Source organism: Equus asinus, chromosome 21, assembly GCF_041296235.1.
Source record: "Equus asinus isolate D_3611 breed Donkey chromosome 21, EquAss-T2T_v2, whole genome shotgun sequence".
Lineage (NCBI taxonomy): Eukaryota > Metazoa > Chordata > Mammalia > Perissodactyla > Equidae > Equus > Equus asinus.
In genome coordinates this window covers 44998185-45018210 of record NC_091810.1, presented here as the reverse complement: position 1 = coordinate 45018210, position 20026 = coordinate 44998185, and the positions used below count along the sequence as shown (strand labels likewise).

General features: G+C 40.9%; 1 protein-coding gene across 1 annotated transcript in view; it reads left to right on the top strand.

Annotated features, from left to right (window-relative positions):
* Window positions 1–20026, top strand: part of CACNA2D3 (calcium voltage-gated channel auxiliary subunit alpha2delta 3) — an 824272-nt gene that overhangs the window by 397523 nt on the left and 406723 nt on the right. The gene's annotated exons all lie outside the window — the stretch shown is intronic.

The following is a 20026-nucleotide window of genomic DNA, read 5'->3' as shown; positions in this document are numbered from 1 at the left end:
ACAGTGGCCAAGGTAGGCTTCTGTGAGGCGCTGTGCATGTGCTACAGAGAAGCCCCTGACCCTAGTGGGCAGGGAGTGGCCTTGGGGCTATCTTAGATGCAGGTAGTAGAAGCATTCGGTTTGGGCATCTCTGAGGGAGTGAACAACAGAGGATAGGGAGAAATTCATTACAAGTGGGACAGAGTGAGAAGAAAAAATTATGCCAGAGTTAATATCCAAGCTTCAATTTGAGGGGGAAGAAACATCATAACAAGCCGTTTTTAGGAGACAGAAAGAAGTACATTGTAGTTCAATATCTAGGGAATATTTGTTCATGGTCATTTTCTAGGCTAAGGTAGGAAAAAAATGACTTAAACCTACAGCCAAGTTCTCTAGGGACTCTCCCTTTGTTTGACCATGGCCTGGGTCTAGATTCCACCGCCTTCTCAATATTGTAGCATTCGAATGTCTGCCAAAGCCTCAAATGGGTGTCCAGTGATGGTGCTTTCAACATTAAATAGAAAAGATGCTTAAAATGATCCAGGCCTTCCTCCAAGTGGCTTTCCAAATGGACAAGGGTGGTGTGATATTTGAAGATATGAGGTCTTATGAATGAAAACAATTTTAGAGAAAATGGGCTAGGAATTTATCTTCCACCCTACCCACATCGACTTGGCCCTTGTGCTATACCTCAACAGAGAAACTGGTTGCTAAGAAAAAAGATTAAACAGGACCCAGAGTCTTATAATATACAACCCAAAATGCCCAGAATGCAATTAAAAATTCCTTGTCATCTCAAGAACCAGGAAAATCACATGAATGAGAAAAGACAATCAACGGAACCCAATATTGACATGAATCAGATGTTGAAATTATCAAATTGCTTCAACAAGCTATTAGGAATTCTCTTGAAACAAATGAAAAAATAGAAAATAGCAAAGAAATAGAGGTTATAAAAAAGAGCCAAATGGAAATTATAGAACTGAAGAATGCAGTCACCAAAACAAAAGGCTCACTAAATCAGCTCAATGGTAGAGTGGAGATGGTACTAGATAGAATCGGTGAACTTCAGGACAGATCAATAGGAATTACCGAGCCTGAAAAACAGAGAGAAAATGGACTGGAAGAAAATGAACAGAGTCTCAGGGACATGTGGGGCAACAAAAGAGCTAGCATTTGTGTAGTATAAGTCCCAGGAGAGTGGGACTGGATAGATATTTGAAGATATATTGGCTGAGAACTTCCCAAAATTAGTGAAAAGCATCAACATACAGATTCAAGAGGCTGAGAAAATTCCAAGTAGGATTAACCCAAGTAAATCCATGACAGGACACATCATAGTTAAATATAATTAGTCAAGAAAAAAAAACTTGATAGCAGCCAGAAAGAAAGGACATATTACTTAAATTACCAACTTGAATGACAGCATATTTCTCATATGAAATCATGGAGACAAGAAGGAAGTGGCATAGCATTTTTCAAGTACTGAAAGAAAAGAATTGTCAACTCAGCACTCTATGTTCAGTGAAAATATCCTTCATGGATGAAAGGGAAATAAAGACATTCTCAGATGAAGGAAAACTCTGAGAATTTTTTGTGAGAAAACCTACCCTTAAAGAATGATTACAGAAGTTCTCCAAACAGGAAAGAAATTACAGAAAAAGTCTTGAAACTTCAGAAAGGAAAGAAATTGGAATGGGAAATATAGGAGTAAGTATAATAGACTATTCTAATTCTCAGGAGATTCTTAAATCATTTTTGATAGTTGAAACAAAAATTATATCATCATCTGATATGGTGTCCAATGTTTGTTGAGGAAATACTTAAGGCAATTATATTTAAAATGTATGGAGGGTAAAGGGACCTAATTAGAAGTAACTTTTCTACATTTCACTGGAAGTGGTAAATGCTGATAACAGTATACTGTGATGAATTACATATTTGTGTTGTAATACCTAGAGCAACCATTAAGAAAACAATAAAAAGAGGAACATGTAAAAAAGTAACTCACGGGGGGCCAGCCTGGTGGCTTAGTGGTTAAGTTTGTGTGCTCTGCTCCTGTGGCCCAGAGTTTGCAGTTTCAAATCCTGGGCACCGACGTAGCACCACGCATCAAGCCATGCTATGGCGGCACCCCACATAAAATAGAAGAAGATTGGCACAGATGTTAGCTCAGGGCCAGTCTTCCTCACACACACACAAAAAGTAACTTACAGGAATGTGAGAAAAGAGAAACAGAAATGAGAAACAGAGGAAATAAACAGGAAAAAGAGATAAATTGGCAAACTTAAGCCCTAACATAGCACTAATTATCTTTAACATAAATGTTCTAAGCACACCAATTAAAAGATAGAGATTGGCCAAGTAGATTTAAAAATATCTAGCCATATGCTGACTACAAGAAATTCACTTGAAATATAATGAGATAGATTTGTTGAAAGTAAAAGGATGGGAAAAGATATACTATGCAAACATTTAGAAAAAAATAGGAGTGGCTATATTAATATCAGGTAAAGTCGTCTTCAAAGCAAAGAAAATTACTAGAGACATAGAGGGACAATACATAATGATAAGAGGATCAATCCACCAGGAAGACATAACAATGCTAAGTGTGTTTGCCCAAACTACAGAGCTTCAAAACACGCGAAGGAAAAATTAAAAGAGCTGAGAGCAGAAATAGAAAAACCTACAGTTATAGTTAGGGACTTGTACACTTCACAGTCATGAATTGATAAACTGTTAAACCAAAACTCAGCAAGAGTATAGAACTGAGCAAAACCATCAACTAATAAGATCGAAACAGCATTCATTGATTACTCTACCCAACAACAGCAGAATACACATTCTTTTAAAGCACCCATGGAACATTAACCAAGATAAAACATACCCTGAGACATAATATAAACCTCAACAACTTTAAAAGAGTTGAAATCATACAGAGCACCTTTTCTGATGATAATGGAATCAAACTAGAAATCAACAACATGAAGACAACAGAAAAATCTCTAAACACTTAGAAATTAAAGAATACACTACGAAATAATTTATGGATCAAAGAGAAAGTCTTGAAGGAAATTTTAAAAATATAAAATAGAGTGAAATGAAAAGACAGGGTATCAAAATATGTGGAACAAAGCTGTGACAGTATTGAGAAGGAAATGTATAGCATTAAATGCTTACATTAAAAAGAGGAAAGCCTCAAATTAATAGTTTAACTTCCTACCACAAGAAACTAGGAAAAGGAAAGCAAAATAAATCCAAAGCAAACAGAAGGAAGGAAATAATAAAAAGCAGAAATCGATTAAATTGAAACAGGAAAACAGTAGAGGAAAAACCAATGACACCAAAAGCTGGTTCTTCAAAAGAAAATCAATAAAACTGATAAACCCTCTAGCAAAGCTGATAAAAATAAAAAAAGACAAGTCACAAATCACCAATATCAGGAACTCAAAAACTACAAGCTACCAAAATCCAACTGAGACAAAATAGGTAACCTGAATAGTCCTATAAATATTAAAGAAATCAAAATCATAATTTAAAGTTTCAAAAAGAAATCTCCACTCTCAGAGATGCTTTCACTGGAGAGTTTTACACAACATTTAAAAAAGAATTAATATCAATTTTACAGAATCTCTTCCAGAAAAACAGAAGAGGAGGGAAATCTCTCCAACTCATTTTCTGAGGCTCTAGTTCCCTGATAAACCAAAGACAGCACAGAAAAAGAAAACTACCGACCAATATCCCTCATGAACTTACAGCAGGAATCTCAACAAAATTTTGGCATATCAAATCCAACAATATATCTAAAGAATAACACACCATCACCAAGTAGGCTTTATTGCAGATATGCAAAGCTGGTTTGACATCAATATCAAAACAATCAATGTAATTCACTATATTAACAGGCTAAAGGTGAAAAATCATATGATCATATCAACGAACTCAGAAAAAGCATTTGATAAAATCCCACACACATTCTTGATTAAAAAAAAACCTCTCAGGAAAATAGGAAGAGAGGTAACTTCCTCAAATTGATAAAGACCGTCTGCGAAAACCTATAGCTGACATCAAACTTAGCAGTGGAAGTTTAAAAGCTTTTGCTCTTAAGATTGGGAACGGGTAAGGATGTTCACACTCGCTACTTTTATTCAAAATAGAATTGTAAGTTCCTGCCAGTGCAATAAAGCTAGGAAAAGAAATAAAAGGCATATAGGTCAGAAAGGAAGAAATCAGACTGTCTCTGTTTTCGCATGACATGATTATAAGTGTAGAAAATCCCAAAGAATCTACCAAAAAAGCAAAACCCAAAAACGTGAGTTCAGCAAAGTCACATATACAAGATCAAAACACAAAAACCAATCACACTTCCATATACTAACAATGAACATATGGCAACAAAAATTTTTTTTTAAATGCCATTTACAATCCTCCAAAGAAATAAACTTAATAAACAAGTACAGGCTCTATATGCGGAAAATTACAAAATGCTGATGAGAGAAGGCCTAAATAAATGGAGGCACTTACCATGTTCATGGAGGGAAGACTCAACATAACAAAGATGTCAGTTCTCTTTGAATTGATCTGTAGGTTTAACGCAATTACTGTCAAGTCCAGCAAGATTTTTGTGTGTGTGTGTGAGGAAGATTGGCCCTGAGCTAACATCTTTTGCCAATCTTCCTCTTTTTGCTTGAGGAAGATTGTTGCTGAGCTGACATCTGTGCCAGTCTTCCTCTATTTTATGTGGGATGCTGCCACAGCGTGCCTTGACCAGCAGTGCTAGGTCTGCGCCCAGGATCCGAATCTGCGAACTACCAAAGTGGGACCTGTGGCAACCAAAGTGGAGCATGTGAACTTAACCCTTAAGCCACCAGGCGGCCCCCCCAGCAAGATTTTTGTAGACATAGACAAGAATATTCTAAAATTACATAGAAACACACAGGACTTAGAATAGTAAAATAATCTTGAAAAAGAAGAAGAAAGTAAGAGGAATCAATTTACCCAACGTTAAGGCCTATTATTTAGATACAGTAATCAAAACAGTGTGGGATTGATGGAAGAGTAGACGTAGATCTATGAATAGAAGAAAGAACACAGAAATAGACCCAATCAAAAATGCTCAACTGATTTTTGACAAAAGTGCAAAAACAATTCGGTGGAGGAAGGATATTCTTTCAACAAATGGTACTGGAGCAATTGAACATCCAAAAGCAGAAACAAACAAACAAACTTAATGTTGGCCCAAACCTTACAACTCAGACAAAATTTAACTCAAATGGATGAAAGACTTACATGTAAAATGTTCAACTACGACACTCTCTGAAAACACATAGGAGAAAACCTTCAGAGTTTAGGGTTAGACAGAGTCCGTAGGCTGGACACCAAAAGCACAATCCATAAAAGGAAAATTTGATAAAATGGATCTCATTAAATTTAGAGAAAAACTTTTGCTATGTGAAAGACCCTGCTGAAATGCTGAAAAGATGTATCTATAGATCGGGAGAAGATATTTGTAAAGCTCATATCTGATAAAGAATGAGTGTATAGAGAATGTATAAATAGCTCAAACTCAAACACTAAAAACAAATAATCCAGTTAGAAAATGGGCAACAGACATGAGGAGATATTTTACTGAAGTGGATATATAGATGGCAACTAAGTACGTGAAAAGATATTTAACATCACCAGCTAGGTAAATGCAAATTTAAACCCCAGTGAGATGTCACTACACACCTATGAGAATGGCTAGAAGAAAAAAATAGAAAGAATAAAATAAAAATTCAAATGCTGGTGAGGATGTAGAGAAATTGGAGCGTACATTGGTGATGGGACTGTAAAATGATACAGCCACTCCGGAAAATGTTTGGCAGTTTCTTATAAAACTAAACATGCAGTTATGATATGACCCAGCACTTGTACTCTTCGGCATTTATCTCAGAGAAATGAAGACTTATGTTCACACAAAAGCCTACACACAAATATTCATAGCAACTTTATTGGTAATAGCCCCAAACTGGAAAGAACCCAGATACCCTTCAGTAGGTGAATGGTTAAACAAATTGTGATATATCCATACCATGGAATACTGCTTAGCAATTAAAAAATGAAAGAACTACTGATACACACAATAACTTGGATGAATATTTGGGGAATTATCCTGAGTGACATGGGAATGGGGAGAGGTCATAAAAGGGCAGCGTCAGGGCTCCTTGTGGGGGTGGAACTGTTCTGTATCGTGAATGTATCAACGTCAGTACCCTGGCTGTAATATTGAACTACAGTTTTACAACATGTCATTGGAGAATACTGGGTAAAAGATATATGGTGTCTTTCTCTCTGTTATTTCTGAGAACTGCATGTGGATCTGCAGTTACCTCAAAATAAAAGCTTTAATTAAAAAATAATCTGAAGTATATGAGGAAATCTTAAAATGGGACTTTATCAAATCAGTGTGAACAGTCAAACAATGTGTATTAGGTTGCTGTAGTTAACTGAAAAAAAGGTACTTATTGTGGTTCAATTTATAATGGCAAAAGGTCTCAATGTTTTTATCTTATGGGACTTTTTATTTGGAGAAAATCTCAGAAGATAAAGAATTTATTTTTCCTTAGAACATTGGGATATTTTAAAACAAAGATGAGCTCCTTTGGCTAATTTGAACCAATTTCCGTTTTTATCATCAAATTGATGTTAAGCCATGTACATTCAAGACTTGCCTAGTGGCATATGACAGAGACCAGCAAATTCATAAAAAGTGAAATGGGAATTTACATCAGCTCACCTAACTGCAAAGTCCTAGGGTAGAAAAGCCTGCACCCAAGGCCTTAAACGTGATGTCGGGGGACATCCCCCACTCCCCAGAAGCCTCCCCGACATGTCTTCTACAGACTCTGATTGATTCTGCTAGGTCAGGAGCCCATTCTGGATCCATAATTGCATCTCCAATGGGTAGAGCAGCCCAGCCAGCAGCCTGGTCCAGGTGTCTACATCTGTGGCTAAGAGGCAGACCTGTGTTGGACACACCTGCTTGGTTTTCCAGAAGGAAAAGACTCTGGGCAACCAGGCCAGTCCCTATAAGATAGATGCTCAGTAGAAGCATGAATGAATGAAGAATGAATGAATGAATGAATAGATGAGCCACCTGGGAGAGGATTCTGCTTGAAAAAAATTTTTTTTTTTTGGTTTCAATAGAAGATCCACAAAACATTGAACATGAAAGCATGAAACTCATTATGTTTTAGTACAGGAAAATCTGAATTAGATTGTAGGTAAAATTATCTGATTCCAGGGTTGGCAATTCTTACTAGTCTCTCTAGTTCAGGCTAAATCCCGTGAATGGCAGCTTGAAGCCATTTGCTCATGTTCTTTGTGAAATGCGGATGGGAGATGATGACCTCCTGTATAAACCTGTGTAGAACTGGCAGTGTGCACAGTGATGCTAGCCTTCCATCCCGTGAGTTCAGTAATTCTGACTAAAACGTGCCAAATCCTTTGGGACATTTCATTCTTCTCTCACAATATCCATATGTATCCTGACAAGTTCTCATGATAGCCAAATAACTGAGATTCTTTCCTACCTATAACTTTTCATCCTATGATGATGTCCCTGGCAGCCACTGTAATGTTATTTCCAGTTAATGAAAGGGCATGAAAAAGCTTCTAGAAGGTGACATCTTGGATTATTATGTCGTGCCCCTTTAGTCCAATGATAGCATTCTGGTTTTACAATGTTTATGTGTCTTCCTGAAAAATCAGAACTGGATCATTTTAATTAAAACAGTATTTGATAAAATTCATTAAAAAAATTTGAAAGAGGGGTGTGAGAATCTCAATGAGTCTTGAAAGAGAAGAAAAGCTTAGAGTAAAAATGCTGGCCTTGGTTAACTAAATTGTCCTGGTTCACAGATTTCCTGTGACTTTGCTTGAAGTAGCCCATGACACATCGTCCCTGAGCAAGTGAGCTTGAGGTTCTATCAAGGTTTTTTGTTTGTTTTTTTTTGACTTTTAAAGATATTGTTTACTGTCTGGAGAGAATTTTACTTTGCTGCTTTCTGTACCAAATAAGTGACTTTTTTTTTCTTTAAGGAAAAACGAACCACGACAAATTGGGTGAGCCTGGAACTCAAATATAGAATTCAAATAAGTAAATGCTCGTCCTAATCTACTTCAGACCCTCTGAACCACTCATCAGACCTTAAAATAAACCTCCTGTGGTCTCTCTGGGGGAAGGCAGGAAGGAGACTGATATGGTTTTTCTCTGGTTTTATAATGAAGATGTTCTGAAATCCACTGAATTTCATGGCTCTGTTTAAGATTCATTTGTGAATTATTTGTTGCAAAATCAACCGATCTTAGAAACCCATGTAACTCTCATCTTCCTCGGCAGTTTTGATCTTTTCCCATGGCGTCAGGAGACACTGGACCTCCATGAATTAACAAAAGTACACATTAGAGCTGCTGATTTTCCCCAGGACTGTTTCTTCCAGCCTGAGCTTTGTCAAAAGAGGCACCCTGGATTCTAAAACCTCCCCCCTCCTGTGGCTTTATGGGCATCCAGTGTGCAGTTTGCCAGTGATGTTGGAGTGAGGGACATGTTATGAACTGCAGGCAGAAAGTAGCCCTCTGCACGTCAGTGAATGTTGCCTGCCCAAACACTAAGGGAGACAGAGGTTGCAGAGAGAACAAACACTAACCTACTTTTATTTAATTCAAAACTAATAAGAGGTAGCAAGAATTGCATTACTTTTAAAATGTCATGAGTACATTAAAAATAACTGACACAGAGAAAAATTGGGAACAACTTAAATGTAAATAAATTCTTCTAGATCCAATATAACTTAATACAATGCAGCTCTAAACAAGAATAAGGTAGGTTTCTGTCTCTTACCATGAAAGAGTAACAGTGATGTATAGTTCGGTTCAAAAAAAGTAAGTTGCAGAATAGTATGCTTCATGGTTTCTATACTGCTTAAAGATAGAAAGAAGTGAAGGAAGGAGGAACGGGCAGGAAATGGAAGGGAAGAGGGAGAGAAGGAAGGAAGAAAGGGAAGTAGCTGAGGGATTCAGGAGGTACGTTTGATATATTTCTTTTTTTTCAAATTATACTAAGAACATTTAACATGAAATGTACTCTTTTAACAAATTTTTGAGTTTTCAGTACAGTTTTGGTAACTATAGGCATGATCTTGCACAGCAGATCTCTAGAAATTACTCATCTTGTATAACTGAAACTTTGTACCCATTGAGCAGCAAATGTCTTTACACTGAACACAAAATACTTTTGCGATCAGAAATAAAATATTTTTAATGTTAGTTTCCAATTCTTTAATACAAATCCCTTTTTAGAAACTATTTCTATAGGTCTGTAAATATTCACCCAATTGTTTTTCTATGATTGTGAGGACGTCCTTTCTGCTAACTTCCAGATAGCTATTCCCTTTGCAATGGACTGACTTCTGCTTATCAAGGGCAAGAGATATACCCATGTTTTAAATCCATATCACCCTATTAGCTTAAATGAATTAGAATACTGCTATTTTACAGTGATTCAAATGATATATAAAGCAAAATGTTTCCTAATTCCTTGAGTAGTAGCTTTGTAAAATTACTAAAGTGATGATCTAGGGACTGTTTCTATGAGAGATATGTTCCGGAAACTATGCTCAATTATTTCTCCATTTACATTTTATTATATATTTATATTCATTGGATAAAATTCACTTGTTTGAAAATAGCCAAGCTACTACTGAGGAACTATCTAGTTTAGCTAATATGTGCCAATGCATAGTTTGAGTTAAAACCGTTCATATAGTACACAATTTTCTTTGCTAATCTCCACTTCAGTATAGTGTGCTAATCGTGAATTCCTCGTATGAGTCTAGATCAGGGGTCAGCAAACTGTTTTTTGTTCAGGGCCAGATAGTAAATACTTTAGCCTTTGTGGGCCATGTGGTTTCTGCCATAACTACTCAACTTTGCTGTTGTGGCGTGAAAGCAGCCATAGGTAATCCAGAGACAAGTGGGCATGGCTGTGTTCCAATAAAACTTTATTTACAATAATTGGTGCAGGCCCATGAGGCCTGTGGACTCTAGTTTGCTGATCCCTGGCCTAGACTACGGACAAGACTAGGAGGAGAAGTCTTATTAATTAAAGCACTTACATTACACTAAGGTTAAAATCCTTCTGCAAGGGCCACGTGGAAATCGGTGGTTGAGAACTAGAGTAGATTGGGTAATATCCTTCACTCTTCTCATTTTAACTCTTTTGGTAAATGCAGGTTTGGGCTGGATCTCTACCTTGGACTGACTTTCAACCTTGGGTAGACTGGCCACTTAACTGGTTTCTGATTTCTCATTTCATTTACATTTAACCCGAAGGCAAGAAGACATGGATATATGTTGTAAATAGTGGCAGATATAAAAAATAATAACGTCAATTATATAGTGTTTTACAATTTAGAAAATACTTCTCATTTGATTTTCATGATTATTACCATTATTATTTCCAATTTATACATCTGGAATTATGGACCCAGATGTGAATGGTCAGCTGAGTACATGTGATAGGTGGAGATGCAGAGAGAGCTTAAATGACTCATGTAGATATACACAATCAGTAAGTACTACGTCACATCACTGATACCCACCTTTTGTTCCAGATATTATCTGTCTACTACCCTCACTACCTGAGCAGGTAGAGTTACCTTTCTGACATGTTTCAACACCATTTCATTCTTCTAAAGTCTTGCTGTGTAGGGATAGGCCTAATTCAGATTTAGGTTTTAAAAGAGTACCATTGAGCCTCAACTAGAACGACCCACAACTAAAATATACAACTATGTACTGGGGGGAATTGGACAGAAAAAAAAAAAAAGAAGATTAGCAACAGTTGTTAGCTCAGGTGCCAATCTTTAAAAAACAAAAAAGAGTACCATTGAATATGATGTGATGGGATTGTCTATGTGATATGGTAGCCTTATGGAGCTGTGTACCTTTCTACCTTTCTACCTTGGCTGTGTGTAAGCTTTCTACTTTAGTGGAAAGGGCTGAACCACTTGTTTGTATGAAGTGTAAAGTGAATGATAATCCAACAGTTTGTTCATCATTTATCTCTACCCAAGTGGGAGTCCATTGATTTCTTCATCTTGGACTTCTGTATGCCTGCACATGGCAGGTCTACTATAAGCTCTGTGTTTGTGGGGGTTGTGTGTGTGTGTGCACGTGCGTGCATATGCGCGTCTAGTTCTCTTGATTGTAACACTCAGCCAAGGAGGAGGCTATTTGAGCAAAATGCATTCCTATGGTTGCTTAGCAGTGACCTGGTGGTTGTGCCCTGTCATTTCCCCCAGTTTCCAGCCAGGAAACACTATGGAGACTGCCTTTTGTAAACTTTGTCTTGGTCGCTATGCTTTCAGTGACCATGCTTTGATTTGTCCTGTGATAGTCATTTGGGTCCCAGTAGCATCTGTGCTTTGCCCATGTTTTGCCTCAGCATCCCATCAAACACACAGTCCTCTTCCCAAGGCTTCTTCTCTGGTGCACTGTCTGGATGTCTCAAGTTCTGCGGAGCTTTGGGATACCATTGATGAAACTGATCAAACCCCAGACCCCAGGGGATAGTTATTCCCGGATACACTCAGTACCTCATCATAAATGTTCACACCCAGAGACCAGAGATCCGTTCACTACTTAGACTACAGTGGGGAGCAAAGCTATTTACTCTCTATGAGGCCCCTTGAACTCTCAGTTAGAGACTATTTACTCTTATTTGGCACACAATTTTAACCAATTGGGTTATTAGCTAACAATGAAGAAAAAGCAATTGAGTGGGGAGAGAGCGAGGCAAGAACCAGCTAGAGACATCTTTCTCTGTCAGTGCTCCCCATTCCAGGAATGGTTCTGCCATTTATCCAGATGCCCACAACATAAATGTACAAGCCATCCTTATGAGAAGCCGCTGATCCTTCCTCCTCAGTAGTCTCCAATCTCTCCCACATCTCTGCTCCAGCTGCCCCTCCCAGATCCCAGTTCCCAGTTCCCAGTTCCTGTCCTCATCACCTTCCCTCTGCATCTCTGTGGTGGTCTCTGTGCAGAGTTCCTTGCCTACAGTCCTGACCCATAATGTATGTGCTTCTGTGCTGGAAGCCAAGGGGTGAAGTACAGAGCTGCCATGTGCCTTCTCTGCCGGCATTCCCTCATCGCCTCCCATTGCTCTTAGGATAAAGGCAACCCCTCTGGTTAATAACTAGGGGGGTACTTCCTGTTTGCCCAGTGGGGCAGTCCCCATATATGCCTGTTATCAAGGTCTCATTTGTAAGAGTGCTACCTTTCACTCCCAGAAGTGTCCCAACTTGGATGATTGGATTATTAGGCCCTTCCTTATCAAGTCTGCCATGAGAAGCCTCCTGTTTCTCTCTCCGTTCTCATCTCTTGATATTATGACATTTCCCCCCATCCTTACCCTCCGGCATCACCCTCTCTCTCTCCCTCCTTCCTCCCCTCTTTCTTTCTTGACCCAGCTATATTGAAATTCTTCTATTCTTGAAGTCATCAAGTACCCTCATAACACCAGGCCTTTACATATGTTCTGTTCCCCCCATCTGGAACCTACTGCTGCTTTCCTTCCTATGTTCCCACATCTCCTTTGCCCAGTTAATACTTTTTCATCTTCTGATCTCAGATAAAATAACTTCCGTTTAGAAAACCTCCCCTGCCCACCTAAGAAGGGCTCAGTGCCCCCTGTGGCCATGAGGTGACCTGGTTTCTCTCTTCCCTCCGCACTGGCCAGGGTCTCCAGGATGATGTCGTGTTCACCACTATTTATACTGCATCCAGCATAGGACCAGGCTGTTCTTAAAAGCATTGAATGAAGGAAAGAAGGAGCACATTGATCAAGTCAGTCTCCTGATCAAAACCCTCCCAAGGTTTCCTGTTCCACCTTGAATGAAATCTAACCTCCTTTCCAGGCAGTGCAAGGCCTTGAGGAATATTGCCTTGGTGGCCAGTCTGTGCTCTCCTTCCCCTCTGGGCACACAGGGCCTCCTGTCAGTTTCTCTGCCATCTTGCTCTACTCCATGCCCAGTCCCACCGCCTTGGGCCTCGGCACCAACTCTTCCTCCTGGAAGAAGAAGGGCTCCTTTTTTTTTGTTAGATCTCAGCCCAAAGGTCACCTTCCCCGACCCCACCTCCACGTCACCCTGCTCTGACTCTTGTGAGCCCTTGCGACAGATATTTCTCTTTGTCTGTCCCTCACCCACCTTCACCACAGCCTGAAAGTATGCTCTGTAGACACTGCTCCGCAGCTGCTGCAGCTCTCGGACGGAGCCCTGGCCCATCAAAGATGCTCGGACGTTACTGACTAAATAGGTGAGTGAAGCGGTACAGGAATCTTAGTTTTCTCATCCCGCTCTAATTGCAAATGGAGTCTCAGGTCTTGATAGTTAAAGGAAGACCTAGAGGTAAGCAGACTGACAGCTGAAAAATGGGACGTGAGAGCCTCATAACTGGGGGGAGAAGACCAAAAACCATTTAGGTAGGACATCCAGGAGTATGCAGGCAACAGCCAGGGTGTCTAGGATGTTGGTGAAATTTACAGCAGTGTACATCTGTCTGCAAGAGTTACTATTCACTATGACAATTTGAGTCATTGCGGTGAGTTTAAATTCTGATCAGTGGTCTCTATTTTGGAAAGAGGAGATGAGTAATTTTAAAGGTGGAAATGGCTAACTGTTAAGAATAAGGTTAGAGTGGCTCCAAGTCCTGGCCACACTGACCAGCGGTGGGGCAGTGTGTGTGTCACCTCACCTCTGCAAGCTACCCTTTCCCAACCATAGAATGAGGATCGATAGTACCCTTCCTGCCTCTATCTATCACCTAGGGGCCCTGGGAAGATTTAATGGGATAACAGCTTTAGAGCCTTTTGCACAGTGCCCTGCCGTGCATTGTGATTAATTATTTACTTAAGTAATAATTATTAATGCTTTCTTAAGTGTTTCTACCCCAAATGGTAACATATAGGAAGCCAGAGTGTATGAAAGATAAACTGCAGTTTTCAGAACAAGCCACTTTTCAGGACATCTCTCCCAGGGAGACCTTTCTACGTCAACTTCTTATGTGCATACGTTACCTCCAAGTCATCTGCCTTTTGCCATTTTAATGGAAACACCCAAAGTACTAAGCTATAATGTGCTGTCCACAATTTCACAAACATTTAGCTAATGATAATGGGAATTCACCTTAGAATGTGGCACAGAACTAGGTCAGCACTCGGATGCACATGTGTGTCCTCCGCCATCACTAAATGGAACACTCTCTGAGTAAACATGACTAATGACTCAGAGCATCTAGCCCGTCCTGTAGACCACTCCAGAGACTTGGTAGAATAATACTGTTTTGTGACTATAGTCGTGAGGTTCTGGGTTTAGGGGCAGCATCTAATGTCTGAGAAACACCTATCTTACACTAAAATCTGTGTTATTTTTATGGCAAGTGCAACTGATAGGAAGATATAAAAGAAAATGCAACTGGCAAGAGGTCCCACCATGTGTTTTAACATCCAGCCTATTGAGTGGCCTGCAGGCCGCCTTAGCTGTTCTGTTTGTAACTGACTACATTTCCAATGTGATCAAGATAACCGGAACACAGTCCTGCCTCCCAGGCCTGGGTTGTGACTCCTTACTTTCCAAAGGCCCATCTTATCTCTGTCTTCCTTTGGTCATCACTGACTCTGTGTGGGAGGAAATCACGCCCTGGGATCTTGTACTTTATATTGGACGAAGTGAATCCAGGGTGACTTGCTCAGAATAAAAAGCTCTTAGGACGAGTCACATTAAATGGCTATTTTTATAGATCAAAAAACGGTCAAACATTAGCAATTTCCTGTGAGTGCGGCCTGATGGTTCAGTGTTTCTCTTAGATGTGCTGTGGCCAGCCCCTGTTAATTGGGAGGCAACCTGAGGTGTAATGTGTTAGCTCGTGTGCTCCCAGTCTGGTTGTATGGTGGATTCAATTAATCTCAGTATTAGTTGTATTAATTAACTGTAGAGGAGCCTACAAGTAAATAAATAAAGTAACTAATTAATATGAAAAAAAACAAAAAGAACCTAGCAGCCAAAACAATGGACTTTCATACGCGGATTATCCCACCAGTGTGGGAAGGCAGCCTTGTGGTCTGCTCTCTAACTTCCATTATTTCTGAGGGATTTAACCTGTTGTTTTGCCAAACCCAGTTAAAGTGAGCTATGAGAAATCACTGAGGGTTTTAATGCCATGTGACTTCACTCCGTGCTTGTTGCTTCCATATAGGTCTGCGTGCCAGGCCATGGGAGCATTAACTGGCTTGCCGGCCACATGGGCAGAGCCTGGGGAAGGGGGCTGCCAGGGTTTCTGCCTCAGCTGAGCCTTGGGGAGGACCATCCGAATGCCAGGCCCGGATCCTCTTCTCTGCCCGGTGGTGTAAGCCAGCTGGCAGAGGCTGTGCACACCCCACAGTTTACAGTCATTTAGATGCCCGAAACACTTTAGGATCAGAGGTTGGCACTGAAGACCTTTCCCAGGAAGGAGCTGTTGTCTGACCTGAACCTTGCCAGTTCTGCTTCCTCAAGCAGTGTGTGATGTAGCTTGTCACCTCCCCGGAGGGGTGAGAGAAAATCGCAAGCTTGGGTAGGAGACATAAAATATAATGGGAGGAACCTCCTGCAGCCTTGCTCCCTCCCGCCTAAGCCCTCCGAGCTCCCCTCACTCATTGTTTGGGCCGTGTTGCTAATTCAGGAGCAGTCTCTTCTCCGTTAAACACGTCCTTTGCACAAAGTGGAAGGTATTTCCACTTGTGATGCTGTCTCTTTCTTACCTTTAGAGAGAGAAGATGTTCTTCCATTGGTAATACTTAGAAGATTTGCTGTAAGGCTGGCAGTTTTCCTGGGTGTTTGCTGTGAGCCCTTGCTGGGTTGAACTGAACTGACCTCATTTAACAGCTAGCTGAGTCTTCAAGGGGAGCGTGCAGCACAAATCAATGGGCCCTGGTTGGAGCTGATTTTTCATGATCATTCCACTGGGGGGTGAGAAGCTGCATGCCCGGCTTTTCCTCAAGGACTGGTTTTGGGGAAGTGCAGACTGCTGAGTAACCTAGATAATGTGGTGTGCTGTGAGGCACCGAGGGAGCTGCCTCATAAGCGGAGCCTCCTGCTGCACTTGATTTTGGGCTTTTGTTCTCACCAGCTGTATGAGCTTTCTACGCCATGGCCTCATTGTGTGTACATCTATTGAGCTGTGCTTGGAAGCTGCAGGTCTTAGAAGGAGCAGTTCACCAAGTACGGCCTGGACCCCATGTCTGGAGCCCTCCCTATCATTACACTCCTGGGATGGCGCACTTGATCTCCGTGCCCATAGGTTTCTTTACTTTGGACTCATTTTCATTGATAATCAAATTTTTGTTTGTTTTGTTTTGTTTTGATGATGTCCAGATCATGTGCCCAAAGTTGTGCTGTTGGAATTGGAATTGTGTGGTCCAGAGTAGCTAACCAAGACCACACACTCACCACATTTTCATCATAGACACATCATACTGGTTGAGATTGGTCACATTTGACTAAAAGCATTTTGACTTAAATATTTTCTAAATTCCCATTCTGATCATCGAGGTGTTGGATGACCAAAATGTGTTGATTCCTGAGCCCACTGAAATCTACTGGATTAGAACCTCTCAGCCTGGAGCCCCAGGATGTTTTTAACAAGTTTCCAGGGAATTCTGTTACAGTCAGTCCACGAACCTACTACTAGACACTGTTGGGATCCAGGACAACTCCAAATCTTATGCTCCAATCACGCTGCAGAAACTAGTAATTCTGCTTGTGTTCGTATGAATGTGGAAGCTTCATGCACACGCACCTTCTGATCTCTCATTACCACCGCCAATCCAAGTCTTGGGAGCCTGATTTAAGTGACTCACTTTTGGAGTTAAAATACTAAATGTTTTCTTGATTATGAGTTGCCTTCTAAATCTCTTCATTTTTTTCTGATGTTTGACATCAGTTAATTTTAATAACTCACCCATCAAACTAGTAGTTGTGAAGGACTCTCTGTGCCACTGCACACAGTTAAAGAAAAATGTTTTCTTATTTTAGCCTTTTAGGACACTGGGAGTTAAAACCAGGCATTGATGACCATGGGTAGACATTTATGCAGAGAGAAAAACCTCCATGAGTAGAGGCAGTCTTCTACTACAAGGCCAGGTGCCTGTCCATATGTTTGCCCCAAGCCACAACTGCCATCAGGACTGGCTATGTAATTTTCAGGGCTTAGTACAAAATGAAAACGCAGGGGCCCTTGTTAAAAAATTAAGAATTTCAAGATGGTGACAGGAGAGCATTAAACCAAGCGCCGGGCCCTTCCAGACATGAGTTCCTGTGTTAAGCCGATTCTGGAATCAATCTCAAATTTATTAGCTCTGCGAATAAGTATTTCCTCTTTTCTACCTGTTTATAAGATGCCTTCAAACGAGCATTTAAGTAATAATAAGAAGAAAAGAGTCCTGAATTATTGTAGAGATTTTTGAGGTAGGTCGACTGAGTTTTAGGGTTCTGTCTTTATTATCATTTTTATAACCAGCATTAAATTGTTTCCACTTCACTTGGGATGACATGAAAGTTCATCTGACCACTAGAGGAGGCAACTCTTCCTTACACCCCAGAAGGGACCTGTATTGGGACCCTTGATCAAACACCGGCCCCGTAATCTGGGATCTCAAACTGGAGTTGAGGCCGTGCAGTGTCCGCTGTTGTTTAGACATTCGCGTTGTCTGAAGTTGGAGGGTTTTGTGGGTGGCCGCCCTCTGTTCGGTGTCACTATCAACAAATGTGTGGAAAGAAGAAATAACCGGAGATGCGGGCAAGCTTCAATCAGCTCGGCCTTAATTGGCGAGTCGGTTGCATTTGTAGCACAGGCAGAATCAATTAGGGGGCTGGGCTTGGAGGCAGCACTGCCCCGCCGCCCACCTGCCCAGCACAGACAGCTCCTGTGGGTGGCTCCAAGCAAAGTACAAGAGGCACTGCCCTGGCTGCTTCTTAGATAAGGCTCCAAGACTGCTGGGTTCCCCCAACTGTTTTCAGTCCTTTTATTTTCTGAGAATTCTTCCTGCCTGCCAGGCTCTCTCCACCCTGTCCATCCAATCTCTTCCTTTCTTTCAAGGGTTGCCCCTCTGAGGTATCATTGGAGGTCTTCCTGGCTCCCTTGAAGGCAGGGGCCATCTTTCTTCCGCTGTCCCCACTGCTCCAGGCACAGAGTCGGGCACCCTGTCGGCACTTGATAGCATGTCTTTCTGTTGAATGGAGCAAGCTGATATTGCAGGCAAGTTGGAAGGTGGCTTTGAGGCTAAGATTCCAAAATATGGAATTGTTCCACAAATACAGACAAACTGAAAAGAGGGGGCTCCTCCACAGCAGTGAGCTTTGTCTGTATAATGGTGCTTTCACGTTTGATTTTTTTTAAGATTGGCACCTGAGCTAACAACTGTTGCCAACCTTTTTTTTTTTCCCTGCTTTTTCTCCCCAAATCCCCCCAGTACATAGTTGTATATTTTAGTTGGGTCCTTCTAGTTGTGGCATGTGGGATGCTGCCTTAACATGACCTGATGAGCGGTGCCATGTCTGTGCCCAGTGTCCAAACTGGTGAAACCCTTGGCCGCCAAAGCGGAGCATGTGGACTTAACCATTCGGCCACAGGGCCAGCCCCACATGTTTTCTAAAAAAGCACTTTTTTAAATCATTTCTTATTATATAAAATAATCAAGAATATAGATAACCAAAAGGAAGAAAATTTTGAAAGTGACATTGTAGTCCTGTTATCAAAAAGAACCAACTATAGCATTTTAGTGTTTATCCTGAAGGCCATCATATCACATATATGTGCTTAAAAAAAGGCAGATTGTAAGTTCTTTGTGTCTTTTAAAATTAACAGTAAGTTTTGATAACCTTTCCAGACCCTGAAATATTCTTCTGCTGTATTTTAGATGGCTACATAGCATTCCAACCTCCTTATTGTTGAAAATATAATTTGCTTTCCTTTTTTTTTTGCTATTGTAAACAATGCTATGATGAGCACCTGTATATAAATATTTGAGTATCTGCTTGATTAATTCCTTAGAATAAATTTGTAGAATTGAAAATGGGTGAAATAATATTTAACTTTTGCACACATGTAAAGCTTTTTAAATGTATTAGTTTGTTCATTAATTCAGCAAATATTTGAGTGTCTGCCTTGGGCTAGGTACCATTAGGGTGTTGGAGGCATAATGTGAAAAAGACTGACAAAGTCCCTTCCCCCGTGGAGATGCTAAGTTCCAGGGTGAGAAGACAGATAATAACCAAAGCAATGATTAGACCCGGTCTTTAGGCCACAGTAATACCAACACTCACTCCTCCAGCCATGATCTCAGCCCTGCCTGCTCAGGGGCCTGTGGGATATCAAGCAGGAGTCTCAAGGTCCTTGCATCAAAAACCAGACTTCCTGTCTTACCTTCCAAACCCTTCAGCCCCGAGTCTTCCTCATTTCAGCAAATGGCAGTCCCAGACTTCCAAGCTTCAGCCCCTAAAACCTGGTGTCATCCTGGTTTCTTCTCCTTCCCTGGAGCCAGCAAGTCCTGTCACTGCTATCTTCAAAAGAACCAGAATCTGACCACGCCTTGAGCCCTCCTCCACCCCTAATTGGGGTGAGCCGCCAGCCTGTTCCTGGAATTGTGACAACAGTCTCCTAACTGGTCTGCCTGCCCCCATCCTTCTCCACCCCAGCTCTTCCCTGCATCTAGTCTGCTCTCCACACAGGGAGTAGAGAGATGGGTTATCTTTTTAAGATAAAAGATCACACGCCTTCTGTATTCAATATCCTGCAGTGGCTCAGGGTCTTATAACAAAGCCAATGAGGGCCTGCACTACTGGTCACCCCGATCTCTCAGACCTCATCTCTCCATTACCTCCTGCTTACCCAGCTCCAGCCACACTGGCCTCCTTGCTCTTCCTTGGACCCACAGGACTTGCTGCCACCCTAGGGTCTTGGCATG